A 15097-nucleotide genomic window follows, 5' to 3' on the forward strand; every position below is an offset into this window, starting at 1 on the left:
GTACAGCGGGGCAAATCTCGACTGGGGGGGCAATTGTAACTAATCCATTTTTAGGGTTCCGTACCAAAAAGGTACAACAGGAACCCTTATGGTGCGACTCTGTCCGTCTGTCTGTCCGTCTGTCACATTGTTAAATATCTCGAGAACTACTTATGCTATCGATATGAAATTTGGAATAGTTATAAACATTGTGAACCTCTACAAGTTTAAAGTATTTTTTTTAATTAATTAATATAAATGATAGAAAATGACCAAAATGAGGGGGGCCAACTGAAAATTTCAAGTAACTAGGTCAAGTGGGGTATCGTTAGAAAGAGCTCAAATTGTACATAATTATCAAAACCATTTTTTATAATTTTTTGGTTGTGGAAAAAAAATGTTTTTTGAAGGAAAATGTAAAAAAAATACCGTCCCCCCCCTTATCTCCGAAGTTTACCAACATTTTTATGATTTTTTTTTCCATTATTTTATCGTAACTGATCCATTATTACACTAGGATGTTGAGTTCTACGTGTATCCACTGAACACGCCTACCATATATAACCGGAGCCGGGCTTGCGGCAACGATGCTGGTTTTCTGAGCAGTTTTTTTCAATCGAATTTCTTGGGTAGGAAACTGGCTTAATTAATATCCTACGCTTTTTATGCTTTGGCTCCAGTTCTTCGTAGTCAGAAAAGCGGTCTTCCTCCTGAGGACGATCTTGTTCGTAGCATGCTCTTAGTATGCGATCAAACAACGGCTTGATTTTCCAAATCCTATCCTTCTTCTGTTCAAGAGTTACTTCATTATCGTAAACGCATTTGAGGCGTTTTCTAATGAAAAAAAAATCGTTTGCGAGTCATGGCTTGAGCTATTATGGGAACTCTCCATTTTTCTGACCAATACATATCAATTTGTGGATACTGGAGAGCTGACATGACTTGAGTTATTCCAATAAACACGTTTAACTCTCTTAGACTAAGTCCAAGTGACTTTCCAGTGTTCAAAATGCGAGTTCTATTAGTAGCATCAATTATTTGAAACAGAATATCGGCGTCAATGTATTGTTCGTAAAATTAGTACCTACCATTCATAATCTGAATAATCTATCTGCTTATATGCCGGTTGTGTCAGTGGTCTTATTTCAGGCTGAAAATATTCTTTCGACCAATTATCCTGAACACTGGAAGCAGAAGCCCTTGTCTGAAGGGAAGGCGGTGATTGCGCTTGCGCATTGCTGTCCCTACCTCGTCCTTGGCCTCTTCCTCTGTTTCTACCTCTCCCGCGGCTGCGTGCTCTTGATGAAGATCTGGCTAGTCCCCTTGAAGAAGAACTTGTAGTTGCTAACTCTGATACATCAGAATATGATAAAGGTGGTGTAACAGGAGGATCGGGTACATTTTCTTCTTCATCCGAACTGCTGCTTGACTCAGACTCGATACTGGCATGTTTTGCAATTTCTGATGGAAGAAATATAGGGTCGTCGTCTGAATCATTTCCCGAGTAATCAAATTCCGAGTCATTTAGGACGTCCTCTATCTCTATGTCTGCTAAAGCTGAAAACAACGTATAAATGAAAAATACATCTTCGTTTATTTATGTCCTTTACAAAGTACACATGTAGGCAAAATTTCTTAAACTTAATCACCTACATTTGTACTCTGCAAAGGACATAAAACCTTCCGACATGGTGCAACGAAAGATTTTGAATAGTTCAAGAAACTAACTGTGTAATACGTAAATATATGCACTAATTATTGATAAATTACACGTTTAATAGGATAATTGCTAAGAAAACACGAGATTAATGACGATTAAACTTACCTTTGCGCGGGCGCAGGGCGGACCGTACACTCGCCGCCGCCATTTTTAAATAATGACAGATTGACGTTGACATTTTTATTTTTGTCTGTGAACTTTGACAGCTGTATAACGAGTTACAAGGAACACATTAGGGTTACCATTGAAAAATTGTCCGCAATATTTTTTAATTTCTTATGTCCTTTCCAAAGGAAGAATGTAGGTAAGAGGTTAATAATGCAGACCTTGAAAAACATGGAAAAAATGGACCAGTTACATTTGCCTCCCAGTCGAGATTTGCCTCGCTGTACCTTATTTATTACTAGTTTATTGTATCAAATCTCTCTAATATATCAGTCATTCAATAAAACTTTTACCGTAAAAGTTTTAGGCCATTTTTACCTTACCCGCCAAAACTTTCCCTCCAAAAACATACTCTTTAACTCTACAACGAAGCTTGAAAAGACTCGTTAGTTCGACAAACAATAATAAAAGGTGATTGTCGATGTAAACATACTAACTGTACTACTACATTAAACATAGTGTGACCCCGATATCGGGACCATTAACCATTAGTATTAGTAGGTCGGGTCAGTGCAAAGTTTGCAAGCATTTTGAATCAATAACTAGGTGACTGGTGAAGTTGAAGGGAAAAGATAGAAAGTGGGTAATTTATTGTCTGATCGAAACTTCGGAGGGCCATCTGTGCTGAAAAATGTCGTACGATAGACGTGAGAAAAGGAAATTCGTAACTCGTGTCATATTTTAATGAATTTTTCGTTTTTACGCACTTGTATCGTAATGTACTATTTCAGTACATAAGGTGTTTTTTATACGCACTAGTGCGAGAAGTGGTTTATTATATGTCAGGTCGAAACTTCGGACGGCCATCTGTACTGATAACCGTCGTACGATACACGTGAGGAAAATTCATAACTCGTGTCGATTTAAAACACTCCTTCCTGTCGTGTTTTAATTTATTATTAGTAATTAAATTAGTTAAGTAGTAAATGGTGTATTAACTTACCCTAGTTAAAATTATAATAGGACAGTGGCGCCCAACGCGGGGCCATTGTCGCTTTATTATTTTAGCTAGGGTATTTTGGCTAGTCATGCCCTATTTTCACATTTATTATTTTTGTCTGGTGACGGGTTAAGAATTTCACCACCCCCTTTCTTCCCGTGGGTGTCGTAAAAGTCGACTGTGGGGTATGGGTTAAATTGTGGCGTAGGCGAGAGGCTGGCAACCTGTCACTGCAATTTCACATTTTCGTTTTCATTCAACCCCATATTTGCCAAGAGTGGCACTGATACTTGAGTACTTTCATGTGCTCTGCCTACTCCTTTATGAGATATAGGCGTGGTATGTATGTATGCTTATCGTAAAGTTTACAGTTCACAGGATTACTAGTTTACCTTTAGGTTAATCCCTTTTTGTTTTACTACTGTAAGTAATTTACTAATAAGACGATAAGCAAAAAGTTTTCCACAGGTCAAAGCTAAGCACAGGAAACAGGAAATAAGTGGAATGTGACTTTTACCGAACTTCGCGCACTATTACAGAAGTTGGGATGAGTTTGCAAGTAGAAATAGAACAGGAAAATAGCTTGTAATTATATATAATACAAGCTATAGAGCGAATTTCATATAGGTACAAATAAATCTTACATCTTTCCGGCATCCGACATCGGAAATACTTTCTTATCTTTCTGATTTATGTTTTGGGTATACCTATGTGAAAAGACAAAGACCGATTTATTTTGTCTTAGGTTCTTATATAATTATGTTCATATACAGATTTTTACAGTTGTTTGTGTTGCTTCTTTATTTTGTATTGTTGTATTTTATCGAGGTGTGCAATTAAGAGTATTGAGCTGTGGCAAATGCCGGGATAACGCAAGGAGGATGATGATGATGTGCAATAAAGAGTATTTGTATTGTATTCGTTTTGTATTGTCTATTTATAGCTAGCCAATAACTGAAAATAAAAGTCCTTTCCTTTGGATCCAACCGACTGCGCCAGACAATAATTTTATATATGGATAATAAAATGTTCGATAATTCAACAAAGTATTATCAGTGCTTGATATTTGATGTGTATATAGTACGGTCATGTGTCTGTCTGTCTGTACTTAAGTATATGTATAAGCACATAATTAATGTGAAAGAAAAACAGTGTAAATTTTACCGGAGGATAACTTTACTCCTGACGCGTTCCTCTTAAATATGCTAAGGACAAAATAAGAAACATACCAATGTGTATTATTTTATAGTAGTAGCATAAAGAAACAAAGGCTATCTAATTATAGGCTAGAAAGACAAAGAAGCGAGTCCGGAAAGGTGAACGAACTATGAATTATAGATAAGCCAGCGGCGGTTCCCTTGGGACGCGACCGGTGCGTGCAACACAGGTCAACTTCAAACTATTTATAAAAGTTAGGTAAAATTTTAAAGTAAGTACAGTCAACCAATTGGAACCCTAGGCCACTGTGGAACTATGTCATAGTGACGTTATATAAGTCAGATTGTAAGAAATCTCTTACTGCTTGTCATTTTGACATGGTTGAAGAGTAACCTAGGGTTAACCATGTCAAAATGACAAGTAATAAGATATTTCTTACAATCTGACTTATAACGTCACTATGAGATAGTTTAGAGTCGAAAAGTGGTAAACCACTTTCTTGGCTGACTGTACTATGAAATACTGAGGAGTGACGTCAAGGTCAATTCATTTACTTTATATCTTTCTCTTCGACTTAATAAAAATAGAAATTATGTTTAAAAATAACTACTGTTTATATTTTTGTTCTAATTATGTGGTGCTTTATTTCGTGCATTGTATAAAATATTTTATTTTAAGTATAAGAAACTAGCTTATTTCCGTAAATTAATAGAAATTTTCATTAGAAAATGCTCATGCAAGTTGCGATTGAGAACATTCATCTTTAAGTTGACGATCGCTTCATTTGAAGTTTGGGTTACACTGGCTTTTATGAAATATCCCATAAAAAACAAAAATGTGAAATGAGAGCCAAGTTCAATAACATTGTTATTTGTTGTTGACTTCAACGACAAAAGAAGTGAGATTTAATGAGGAGGCACACTGACATTTTATCCCGCCAGGCGGCGCCTGTGCAAGTGCCTAGGCATGTCACTGTCATACGTGTGAAAGAGAAAACATATCATCTTCTCGCTCTCACGTATGAAATTCTTTATCTGGGCACACAGGGACGACTTGGGGAGCATTTTTTACTTATAAGTTAATTTTAAGTTATCAAATAGATTACTTTTTTATCTTTATTGTATACATATTCCTTATTACGTTTAGTATTTTATAATCTATACTAATATTATAAATGGGAAAGTGTGTGTGTCTGTTTGTTTGTCCGACTTTCAAGGCAAAACGGAGCGGCGAATTGACGTGATTTTTTAGGTGGAGATAGTTGAAGGGATGGAGAGTGACATAGGCTACTTTTTGTCTCTTTCTAACGCGTGCGAAGCCGCGGGCAAAAGCTAGTTAGCTATAATCATATTATATATATTATATCAAACAGGGAATTCTTACTTCATGTCGATTTAAAACACTTCGGTCGTGTTTTAATAAAACGCGCAAAAGCTAGTTTTATATAATAGAAATAATGTTTTTAGTTATTTGTTTAAATAAATTTTCTTCTTATAACTTAACATAATATATTGTAGCCTAAGGTCTGTCTTGGCTAGTTCTCATATGCGAAAAGCCGGCATTTTGTAAACATCAAAACAGCGAGGCTACTGTACTTGTACAGTCGACTACAAAGTGATGTAGCCACTTTTTCACCTTATTGCATTGTAATCTCTTTGTAGTCGACTGTATACTATACATATATTCCGTTGTATTGCTCCTGTCACGCCCGATATACGTATAAAAATTGAACTCCATTGTAATTTGTAATTCTATCGATGTGTGCCGTAATTACCTTGGTCAATACTAAACTGTTTGTGTCCAAATAGCCGTTAAGTGTAAATTAGATATCTGACCTAGTTCACCGTTGAGTACATTAATGTATTTTACTCCACATGACTTTTTGAAGACGCTTCCTGCTCGATTCAAATTACAATTATTTTACTTTGGTTCAGATATCTATACTAATATTATAAATGGGAAAGGGTGTGTGTCTGTTTGTTTGTCCGTCTTTCACGGCAAAATGGAGCTACGAATTGACGTGATATTTTAAGTGAAGATAGTTGAAGGGGTGGAGAGTGACGCAAGCTACTTTTTGTCTCTTTCTAACGCGTGCGAAGCCGCGGGCAAAAGCTAGTTAGCTATAATCATATTATATACAGAGTGGGGCCTGTAACAAAGGCGAAGAATTGAACTGTAGGCTATTCTCCTTATACTGATCAATATTTGTTCAGTGACTTTTAAAAATTATGAAGTCTTTAAATTTTGAATTTTTCATACAAAATAAATATTAGCTTCAATGTACGCCATTATTGTTGTCATTGACGTTGTCTGTCACACTTTAGACTTAACAGAATTCGCAATACATTACCTCTTAGAAAAAACTTTCAAGGGTGATAAAAATCAAAATACAAGTTATTTTTAAAAGTCGCCGAACAAATGTTGATCAGTATAAGGAGAATAGCCTAGAGTTCAATTATTCGCCTTTGTTACAGGCCCCACTCTGTATATCAAACAGGGAATTCTTACTTCATGTCGATTTAAAACACTTCGGTCGTGTTTTAATTTATTGCCACTCGTTTATTTTTCTTTTATTTTGAAGTTATATCGCAAATAAAAATAAAAATATATCCTTTTAGATGAGGCTTCCTGACCGATTCGAATTTCAATTATTTTATTCTGTTTCAGATATGATTCTGATATGTCATATTTTTGGTTGAAGAAACATACGTGCCTTAGAAATTTTCCAACGCTCAAGATTCCACATTTTGAACCACTCTCTACGTTCGCGGTTCAATATTAATATCGGTACGAGCAGTAAAACAAGCCCCCCCCCCTAAAATAAATAACTATTTTGTTATTCTATCTATTTTCAATATGATACTGAGTCATTTCTCGTTTAATTCTGACAGGGGCGTTATTCGACAACCTTAAGACGATACGGAAGAATTGACCCCTAATTCTCCATACAAACGCTCTCGACTATTTCCTCCCTGGTTTTTGAAGATAGAGCAATGATTTTTTCAACACAGATTGTTATTATTTTTATCTGTGTCGGACCGTTTTGATTTTTCTGATATTCTGCTTTTTAAAGACTCTAGAGCCAATCAAAAATTTCTAAAAACGGCCTTTTTCATTGTGGCGCAAAAAAAGGTGTGATACTCAAGAATGGTAACAATTAACTAAAAAAGCTAAACGGTCCGACATAGATTATTTCATTGTTATTCAGATTCTCAAATTTCGTTCCGTTTGATTAAGTTTTGAAGGAGGAAAGAGTCGAGAGCGGTGTAATGGCATATTAGCCACTTTCCGTGTTTAGCAGTAACACAATGGTTTACTGCGACATAACGCATATTGCTTGGTCAGCGACAACCCAAACATACCTTTACACAATAAATGGAATTGATTGAGATTCATTACTTTACGCTTTACCTACTACCTACTCGTGTTTATCATTTGACTACACCTTATCCCGTGACGTCTACATGACATCTCTAACATTATATATTGTTATTACAGCGGAACCTCGATTTTTTTGAAATATCTTTTGACTGAGTTGTTCTTAATGGACAATTTTTTTCGATAAATCTAGTTAATAACACTTTTATATTTAACTAAAATTCCCAAGTTGAAAGGGGGGCTCCTTTCCATTTTAGCATTTTCGCTACCGTATCCTCTTAAATTGCTTCAAAAATCAATCAACTTTTCGCATCATTTAAAATCACAGTGGACCCCCGGATATGTTGCGTCTATCAAGTTCTGATTCCTAACCCTAACAGATATAAGCTAGCTAAGATTTTGAAGTACAAATAAAATGTTGTATACACCGTGTTTTTTTTGTTTTCCGTTAAATTCGACACGAAGCTAGGTTCATTATCAGGTACCACCCTGTATATCACTTTTAGTTAAATTCGCGAAAAAATTTTTTAAATGAATTTATTAGTGTGAGAGACCCTTAAGAATAACATTCAAGTTAGTGTCAAGTGATTGACGGCACATATCAAAATAAATAACATTAGGAATTGGTAAAGGTTGTCACACACGTGTTCAGTAATTATCTTTATTTTTTTAATAACTCGATAACCATAAGAGTTAACACGCTAGTTTCTTAGAGAAATTAATTGTATTTAATCTAAAGAACCTTCCCTTAAAGTTAACGGAATTGAATAAAAACAGGTTGTATGTATACCTTTACACGCCAAAATGCCCATCAATCAAAATCAATCTACACCATCACAAAATACCACAAAAAAACCGTAAATATTATCCCGCCCAAAAGTTCGTCAGCCGTAAACTTCACGTAAGTTACACCGCAGTTCAGCCGGCGTCCGGCGCTGTAGGCTTCGCGGCGGCTACTGAAAAGCTTTGAACACCCTGAATAGAGAGAGGGTTACTTGATCATTTCTTTTTTTTTGCCAATATTTTTTTTTTATTGTTTTAGGGAATTTTAGGTCAATTGTACTCAGAATCACGAGTACTTTCAATCTCACTGGGAGACAAAAAGTGTCCCAGAATTTCCATACATTTTTGTTACTCTCCTCTTTTGTTACCCCATACAAAATGTACAAAATAAGAAAAAATCGTATGGGACAATTTTTTTAACTACTAGGATTGAAAAGGCTAGTAATTCTGAGTAGAAATAGCATTTTTTTTTTCAAAAATATTACACGTTAAAGTGGCAAAAAAAAAAAGAAATGCTCACTTATTTCAGAGCTTATACTGTGAACGTTCGACGTTCTCTCTCGCTCTTATAACTTCTATTGAACGTGTGAAAGAGGGGCAAAATGTCGAACGTGGTGTGCAGCAATTCTTACCTCAAGCAAAAGTTAGCATATAGCCTGCCATCTTTCTTTTGAATGACCATTAAATGCTTCAATCGAGGAAAAAATTGTGAACTTCTTGTAGTTATGTGTGAATTACAAGTTCCTATTCTTAACATGGAAGTTTACTTTTTTTCTTAATAAATCACGAACTTTCTGAAATATACACATCGGCTAGGAATTTATTTATTTATTCAAACTTTATTGCACAATTGGAAAAAAGTACAAATGGCAAACTTAATGCCTTAAGGCATAGGGCAAAACAGAAATTCGCGAATGTGGGTGCAGTGAGAAATATTTTTTGAGTTAAAGGAGTCCTATCTTTAACACGCTTTTATTAGGTCGTCGTGTATGTAACTAACTATGTAATGGAATCTGCGGAGGCTAATTTAACCATCTTCCAAGGATCGTAGCGTAATGAAAATTGGCAGCTGTATGTAGTTCTGATGACAATACAATAATATGATCCTGTTGAACTGATCTGATGATGGAGCCGGAAGATATGAACTGGAACTACATGATGGAACATCGTATCATAGCTGTTTTTGGGTTTCTTAGAAAAGTCTTGTAATGAACTTTGACTACGATTAGGTTTCAAGGTCTGATGATGGAGCCGGAAGATATGATCTGGAACTACATGATGGAACATCGTATCATAGCTGTTTTTGGGTTTCTTAGAAAAGTCTTGTAATAAACTTTGACTACGATTAGGTTTCAAGGTCTGATGATGGAGCCGGAAGATATGAACTGGAACTACATGATGGAACATCGTATCATAACTGTTTTTGGGTTTCTTAGAAAAGTCTTGTAATAAACTTTGACTACGATTAGGTTTCAAGGTCTGATGATGAAGCTGGAAGATATGACCTGGAACTACATGATGGAACATCGTATCATAGCTGTTTTTGGGTTTCTTAAAAAAGTATTGTAATGAACTTTGACTACGATTAGGTTTAAAGGTCTGATGATGGAGCCGGAAGATATGAACTGGAACTACATGATGGAACTTCGTATCATAGCTGTTTTCTGGTTTCTTAGAAAAGTCTTATAATGAACTTTGACCACGACTAGGTTTCAAGATCTGATAATGAAGCCCGAAGATTGGCACTGGCATTCCATGATGGCATATCGTATCATAGACATAGTTGTGTTTGCGCTTGTGAGAAAGGCCACGTAATGAACTTTGAACGTTACGTTTTCAACGTTATAACAAACCTATTATTGACCGAAGCGAAGCGAGGCCTAAGTTAGGTTAGGGTTTTCTTGCGACCCTTATGAGCGGAAAAAGGAAAGACCGAATAAGTATCTAAACTACGTCAGGTAAGGGTCTTTTTTGTGACCCTTAAATATGTAGCCCAGGTCGCGGGCTAGCGTCCACATGCTTACAAAAGAAAAATTGATAACAAAAGCAAAATTAAAGGGGGCGAAGCCCCCGCAAAAAAGAAAGATCAACGTAGTGTGTAAAATAAGTTGGGATAGGGTTTTTTTGTGACCCTTAAGAGCAAAAGTAAGAGGGGCTCGGGGGGCGAAGCCCTCCGCATAAAAGAAAGATCAATGTAATATTTAAAATAAGTTGGGTAAGGGTTTTCTTCTGACCCTTAAGAGCAAAGAAAGGGGGCCTCGGGGGGCGAAGCACCCCGCATAAAAAAATGATCAATGTAATATTTAAAATAAGTTGGGTTAGGGTTTTCTTGTGACCTTTAAGAGGAAAGAAAGGGGGCCTCGGGCGGCGAAGCCCCCGGCATAAAAGGAAGATCAATGTAATTTTTTAAATAAGTTGGGCTAGGGTTTTCTTGTGACCCTTAAGAGCAAAAGTAAGGGGGGCTCGGGGGGCGAAGCCCCCGCAATAAAGAAAGATCAACGTAGTATTTAAAATAAGTTGGGCTAGGGTTTTCTTGTGACCCTTACGAGCAAATAAAGGGGGGTTCGGGGGGCGAAGCCCCCCGCAAAAAAAATATATCAACGTAGTATTCAAAATAAGTTGGTATAGGGTTTTCTTGTGACCCTCAAGAGTATACACCGTGTTTCACTTAACACTAAAAACCTGAAAACAGTTTGTTCAGAATCGAGAGTAGAATCGATTGAGCTATATCTTGATGGGGGTAGTATTTTTATTTAAATTAGTATTATTAGTTATTTTTTACGTGCCCATTCTATTGTACTCGTAATACAACATTGTGTATATCGCATTGCTAGAGGTTGTTTACCTTTTTTCAGTATTTAGGGGTATTAATACTGGCTGGTTACTTGGACGATTATTTTTTCCGCTACTAGTTTGACGTTGTTTGTCAGTTTAATCTTAATGTTTATCATAAGTCATAACAAATTGAACTCGTACCTAATTACAACCTTGTCATTTTGAATATTGAGTTTATTTGCTTACTGCGATTACCTGTCCAATTTGAAGTTTACTGTGACAAAGATTTAAAGTGTTTTACAGTGACATCTTAGCTGTCTATTGGTAAACCTTATGTCGTTGTAGTAACGTACACAAATAAATAGTCTTATGGTTTATGATGGTAGTTAGCAATTATTTTATTGAGTGTAGAGCTAAAAGTCAAGTAGAGCTGTACAGAAAATTAAAAAATCAATTAAAAAAAAAGTAACGATCAGATAAAAAGATGAATACTCTAGATGAGTTTAAAAAAATAAAAATCAGTTGGGGTGTCTGAGGTTTTGAGTGATACCGGAAACACCGTGTATAAACAAAAGGAGGGCTCGGGGGGCGAAGCCCCCCGCATAAAAGAAAGATCAACGTAGTATTTAAAATAAGTTGGGTTAGGGTTTTCTTGTGACCCTGAAGAAAAAAACTAAGGGAGGTTCGGGGGGTTAAGCCCCCCGCAAAAAAAAAATCAACGTAGTATTCAAAATAAGTTGGTTTAGGGTTTTCTTGTGACCTTTAAGAGTATATAAACAAAAGGAGGGCTCGGGGGGCGAAGCCCCCCGCAAAAAAAATATATCAACGTAGTATTCAAAATAAGTTGGTTTAGGGTTTTCTTGTGACCCTCAAGAGTATATAAATAAAAGGAGGGCTCGGGGGGCGAAGCCCCCCGCATAAAAGAAAGATCAACGTAATATTTAAAATAAGTTGGGTTAGGGTTTTCTTGTGACCATTAAGAGCAAAAGTAAGGGGGGCTCGGGGGCAAAGCCCCCGCATAAAAGAAGATCAACGTAATATTTAAAATAAATTAGGTTAGGGTTTTCTTGTGACCCTTAAGTGCAAAAGTAAGGGGGGCTCGGAGGGCGAAGTCCCCCGCATAAAAGAAAGATCAACGTAATATTTAAAGTAAGTTGGGTTAGGGTTTTCTTGTGACCTTTAAGAGCAAAGAAAGGGGGGCTCGGGGGGCAAAGCCCCCCGCATAAAAGAAAGATCAACGTAATATTTAAAATAAGTTGGGTTAGGGTTTTCTTGTGACCCTTAAGAGCAAAAGTAAGGGGGGCAAAAGTAAGGGCTTTATCAACGAAAAATTTCACGCCACGCCACTGCTAAGCACGTCGCGAAGGTCTACAGATCCCAGAGCCACTATCAGTCTTTTAGTTGCTTAGCAAACTGTCGCGTCCACGTTCCATATCCAGGTTCAACCCTACGCAAATATACTAGAGAGCGACTGAGAAAATTCAACCTTTTGTCTCTTTCCTATTCTGTAAGATGAAATCCTTAAGTTCTGTATTGCATTAATCTTCAAATTAGCGCAGCACTATGAAAAAATTTGTAAATGAATGACTTTATTGCGATAAACTTGGTACCTATACATCAGGTGGTATTAATTCTTATTAAGTAGCAATACGTGTTAAGCCACAAATGGCTTGCGAAATTCGCCTACTTGAAATAATATTTTTGTTTAAATTTTAAATATATTTCATTATTAACGACTAAAAAGTATAAAATAAATTTATAGTTTAAAAAACTCTAGAAAAACACGCTTTTATAAATGCACGTAAAAGCCAAAAATAAATTATGGATCGTTCAAGTTGTCTCTATTGCTGGGATCAAGAGTAAACTATGTGCTTTTAATTATAATATTTGATTGTAAAAGCGTGGGGCGCTGTAACAGGAAAAACTTTTTGTATAACTTGCTGAGAAATCAAGTTAAGCTATATTACGAGAAGCAGTTTACACAGATTGGCGCGCTAACTGGACTTGCAGCACGACTGCAGCGCCCCACGCTTTTACAATCAAATATTATAATTAAAAGCACATAGTTTACTCTTGATCCCAGCAATAGAGACAACTTGAACGATCCATAATTTATTTTTGGCTTTTACGTGCATTTATAAAAGCGTGTTTTTCTAGAGTTTTTTAAACTATAAATCCGATTGATATTCCGAAATAAAATACGCCGATTTTCGGTACGCCGACAACGATTCGCCGACGTCGTTTTTGGCCGAAAACCGCATGGAAGAGTCTCATTTCGCATAATATTCGTTCGTAAACGGAGACGGTAAGCAGAAATTTGATACGCCGATTGACTTTTCGTCGAATAATCATTTAGTAATTGTAAAAATTGGCCGACAAAAAATTGGTCGAAACACAATAGGTCGAGTGATCATTTGTTTTCAAATTAGCACTTTTCCGTTCAAGCACATAAGGTTAATTGCCAGAATATGTAAATTATTACCGCAACGAAAATAATTTCACATTATACATTGTTTAAGAAAAAAGTGTCTATTAGTTAAATGCGTAATTTTTTTACAACTGCAATAATTCATTCATTCGAAAATATTTTAACAATGTATAAAATGTGAAACGTTATTCGACTAAACGTGGCCTAAACGAAAATTTTACTTTGCTAAATGAAAAATGTCCAATATTTTTTTTTATATAGCCTATATTGTTTAAATAAATAAAATAATAAAATTAAAAAAAAAAACCACTTTTTATATTACCACTTTGTCGGCGTGATTGATATACACATTGGTACCAAATTTCAGCTTTCTAGTGCTAACGGTCACTGAGATTATCCGCGGACGGACGGACGGACGGACGGACAGACAGACATGGCGAAACTATAAGGGTTCCTAGTTGACTACGGAACCCTAAAAACCAAACCAGCCTAACAGGAAAATGACTTACAAACCGGTATTGGTCAGTCGTCTCAGGACTTCCCAGCTAGACGGTTTTGACATAAATTCAGCAAAATAAATTCCTTTAAAAATATCATAATTTTATACAAGTTCTTTTATAATCAAAGTGATATGTGCCTTGAAGGTACTCGTAGTGTTCGTGATATGAATAAAGTGAAATATATAATATGTTCCGTTATACTTTTGGCGCTTTTAGGTAAGCTTATTTTTGATATCGTATTTTACCTTGAGTTATATTATCGTAGTAATTCGTAAGTGATTTGTCAATTTTGTATAAAAATTTGTACCTTGATTTTATTCACGTTTGAAGTAGGTATTTAACGAATAATCCCAGTGACCGTTAGCACTAGAAAGCTGAAATTTAGTACCAATATGTATATCAATCACGAGGACAAAGTGGTAAAATAAATTTCATACACGTATAAACAAGGGACTGTGAGTATTTTTAGTTCTATAAAATGGGGTTTACACGAATCCATGAATGTAATACCGCATAGCGATCTTAAGCATTTCTTTTGACTCATGAAAACCAATTCACGATCAGTAGCATTGCCCCAAAACATTATACCGTATCTTAAAGTTGACGTCACATGTGCATGGTATACTGTTAGTACAGCTGATTTATTAACTACTTTCCTTAAATTATATAGTGCATAGCTAAATTGATTAAGTTTTGTACATAAAGTGTCAATTTGATTTTTCCATGTCAGATTACTATCTAAACTTAAACCTAAAAATTTGGTAGATGCAGTTTCATTAATTCTTTGGTCTTGGTAAGTAATAACTAGATTAGGTGCATTGTTGGTACGCAAATGAAAGTTCATGAAATTAGTTTTTTCAATATTTACATGTAGGTTATTTTTATTAAGCCATTCAATAATACTATGTAGAGCTTGATTAATATTCTCCTGGTGTACATTTATGTCAGTCTCCGTAAATATAATTGTACTATCGTCGGCAAACAGTACCATTGGGTGGTTTACGGCTTTAGGTAGGTCATTAATGTATATGAGAAAGAGGAGTGGACCTAGAACACTGCCTTGAGGTACACCGTAGCTTATGTCTTTGAAGTTTGATAGGTGCCGGACTTCCTTTTTTGTCTTTGGGCATATTCTCTCGATTTGTGTACATTGTTTGCGACCTGTTAAGTATGATTTGATAAGATCATATACATTGCCCCGTACTCCGTATTTGTGAAGTTTTGACAAAAGAATCTGGTGGTCAACAAAGTCGAAAGCTTTTGACATGTCC

At 35.9% G+C, this 15097-nt stretch overlaps 1 protein-coding gene across 1 annotated transcript in view; it reads right to left on the reverse strand.

Annotated features, from left to right (window-relative positions):
• Positions 1–8260, reverse strand: part of LOC125239924 — a 30736-nt gene extending 22476 nt beyond the window's left edge. Inside the window, exon 1 of the mRNA XM_048147696.1 lies at positions 8131–8260. The gene's annotated coding sequence lies outside the window, so the exon portion shown is untranslated. The remainder of the gene's footprint in view (positions 1–8130) is intronic.
• Between the last annotated feature and the right edge of the window lie 6837 nt (positions 8261–15097).

Source organism: Leguminivora glycinivorella, chromosome 26, assembly GCF_023078275.1.
Source record: "Leguminivora glycinivorella isolate SPB_JAAS2020 chromosome 26, LegGlyc_1.1, whole genome shotgun sequence".
Lineage (NCBI taxonomy): Eukaryota > Metazoa > Arthropoda > Insecta > Lepidoptera > Tortricidae > Leguminivora > Leguminivora glycinivorella.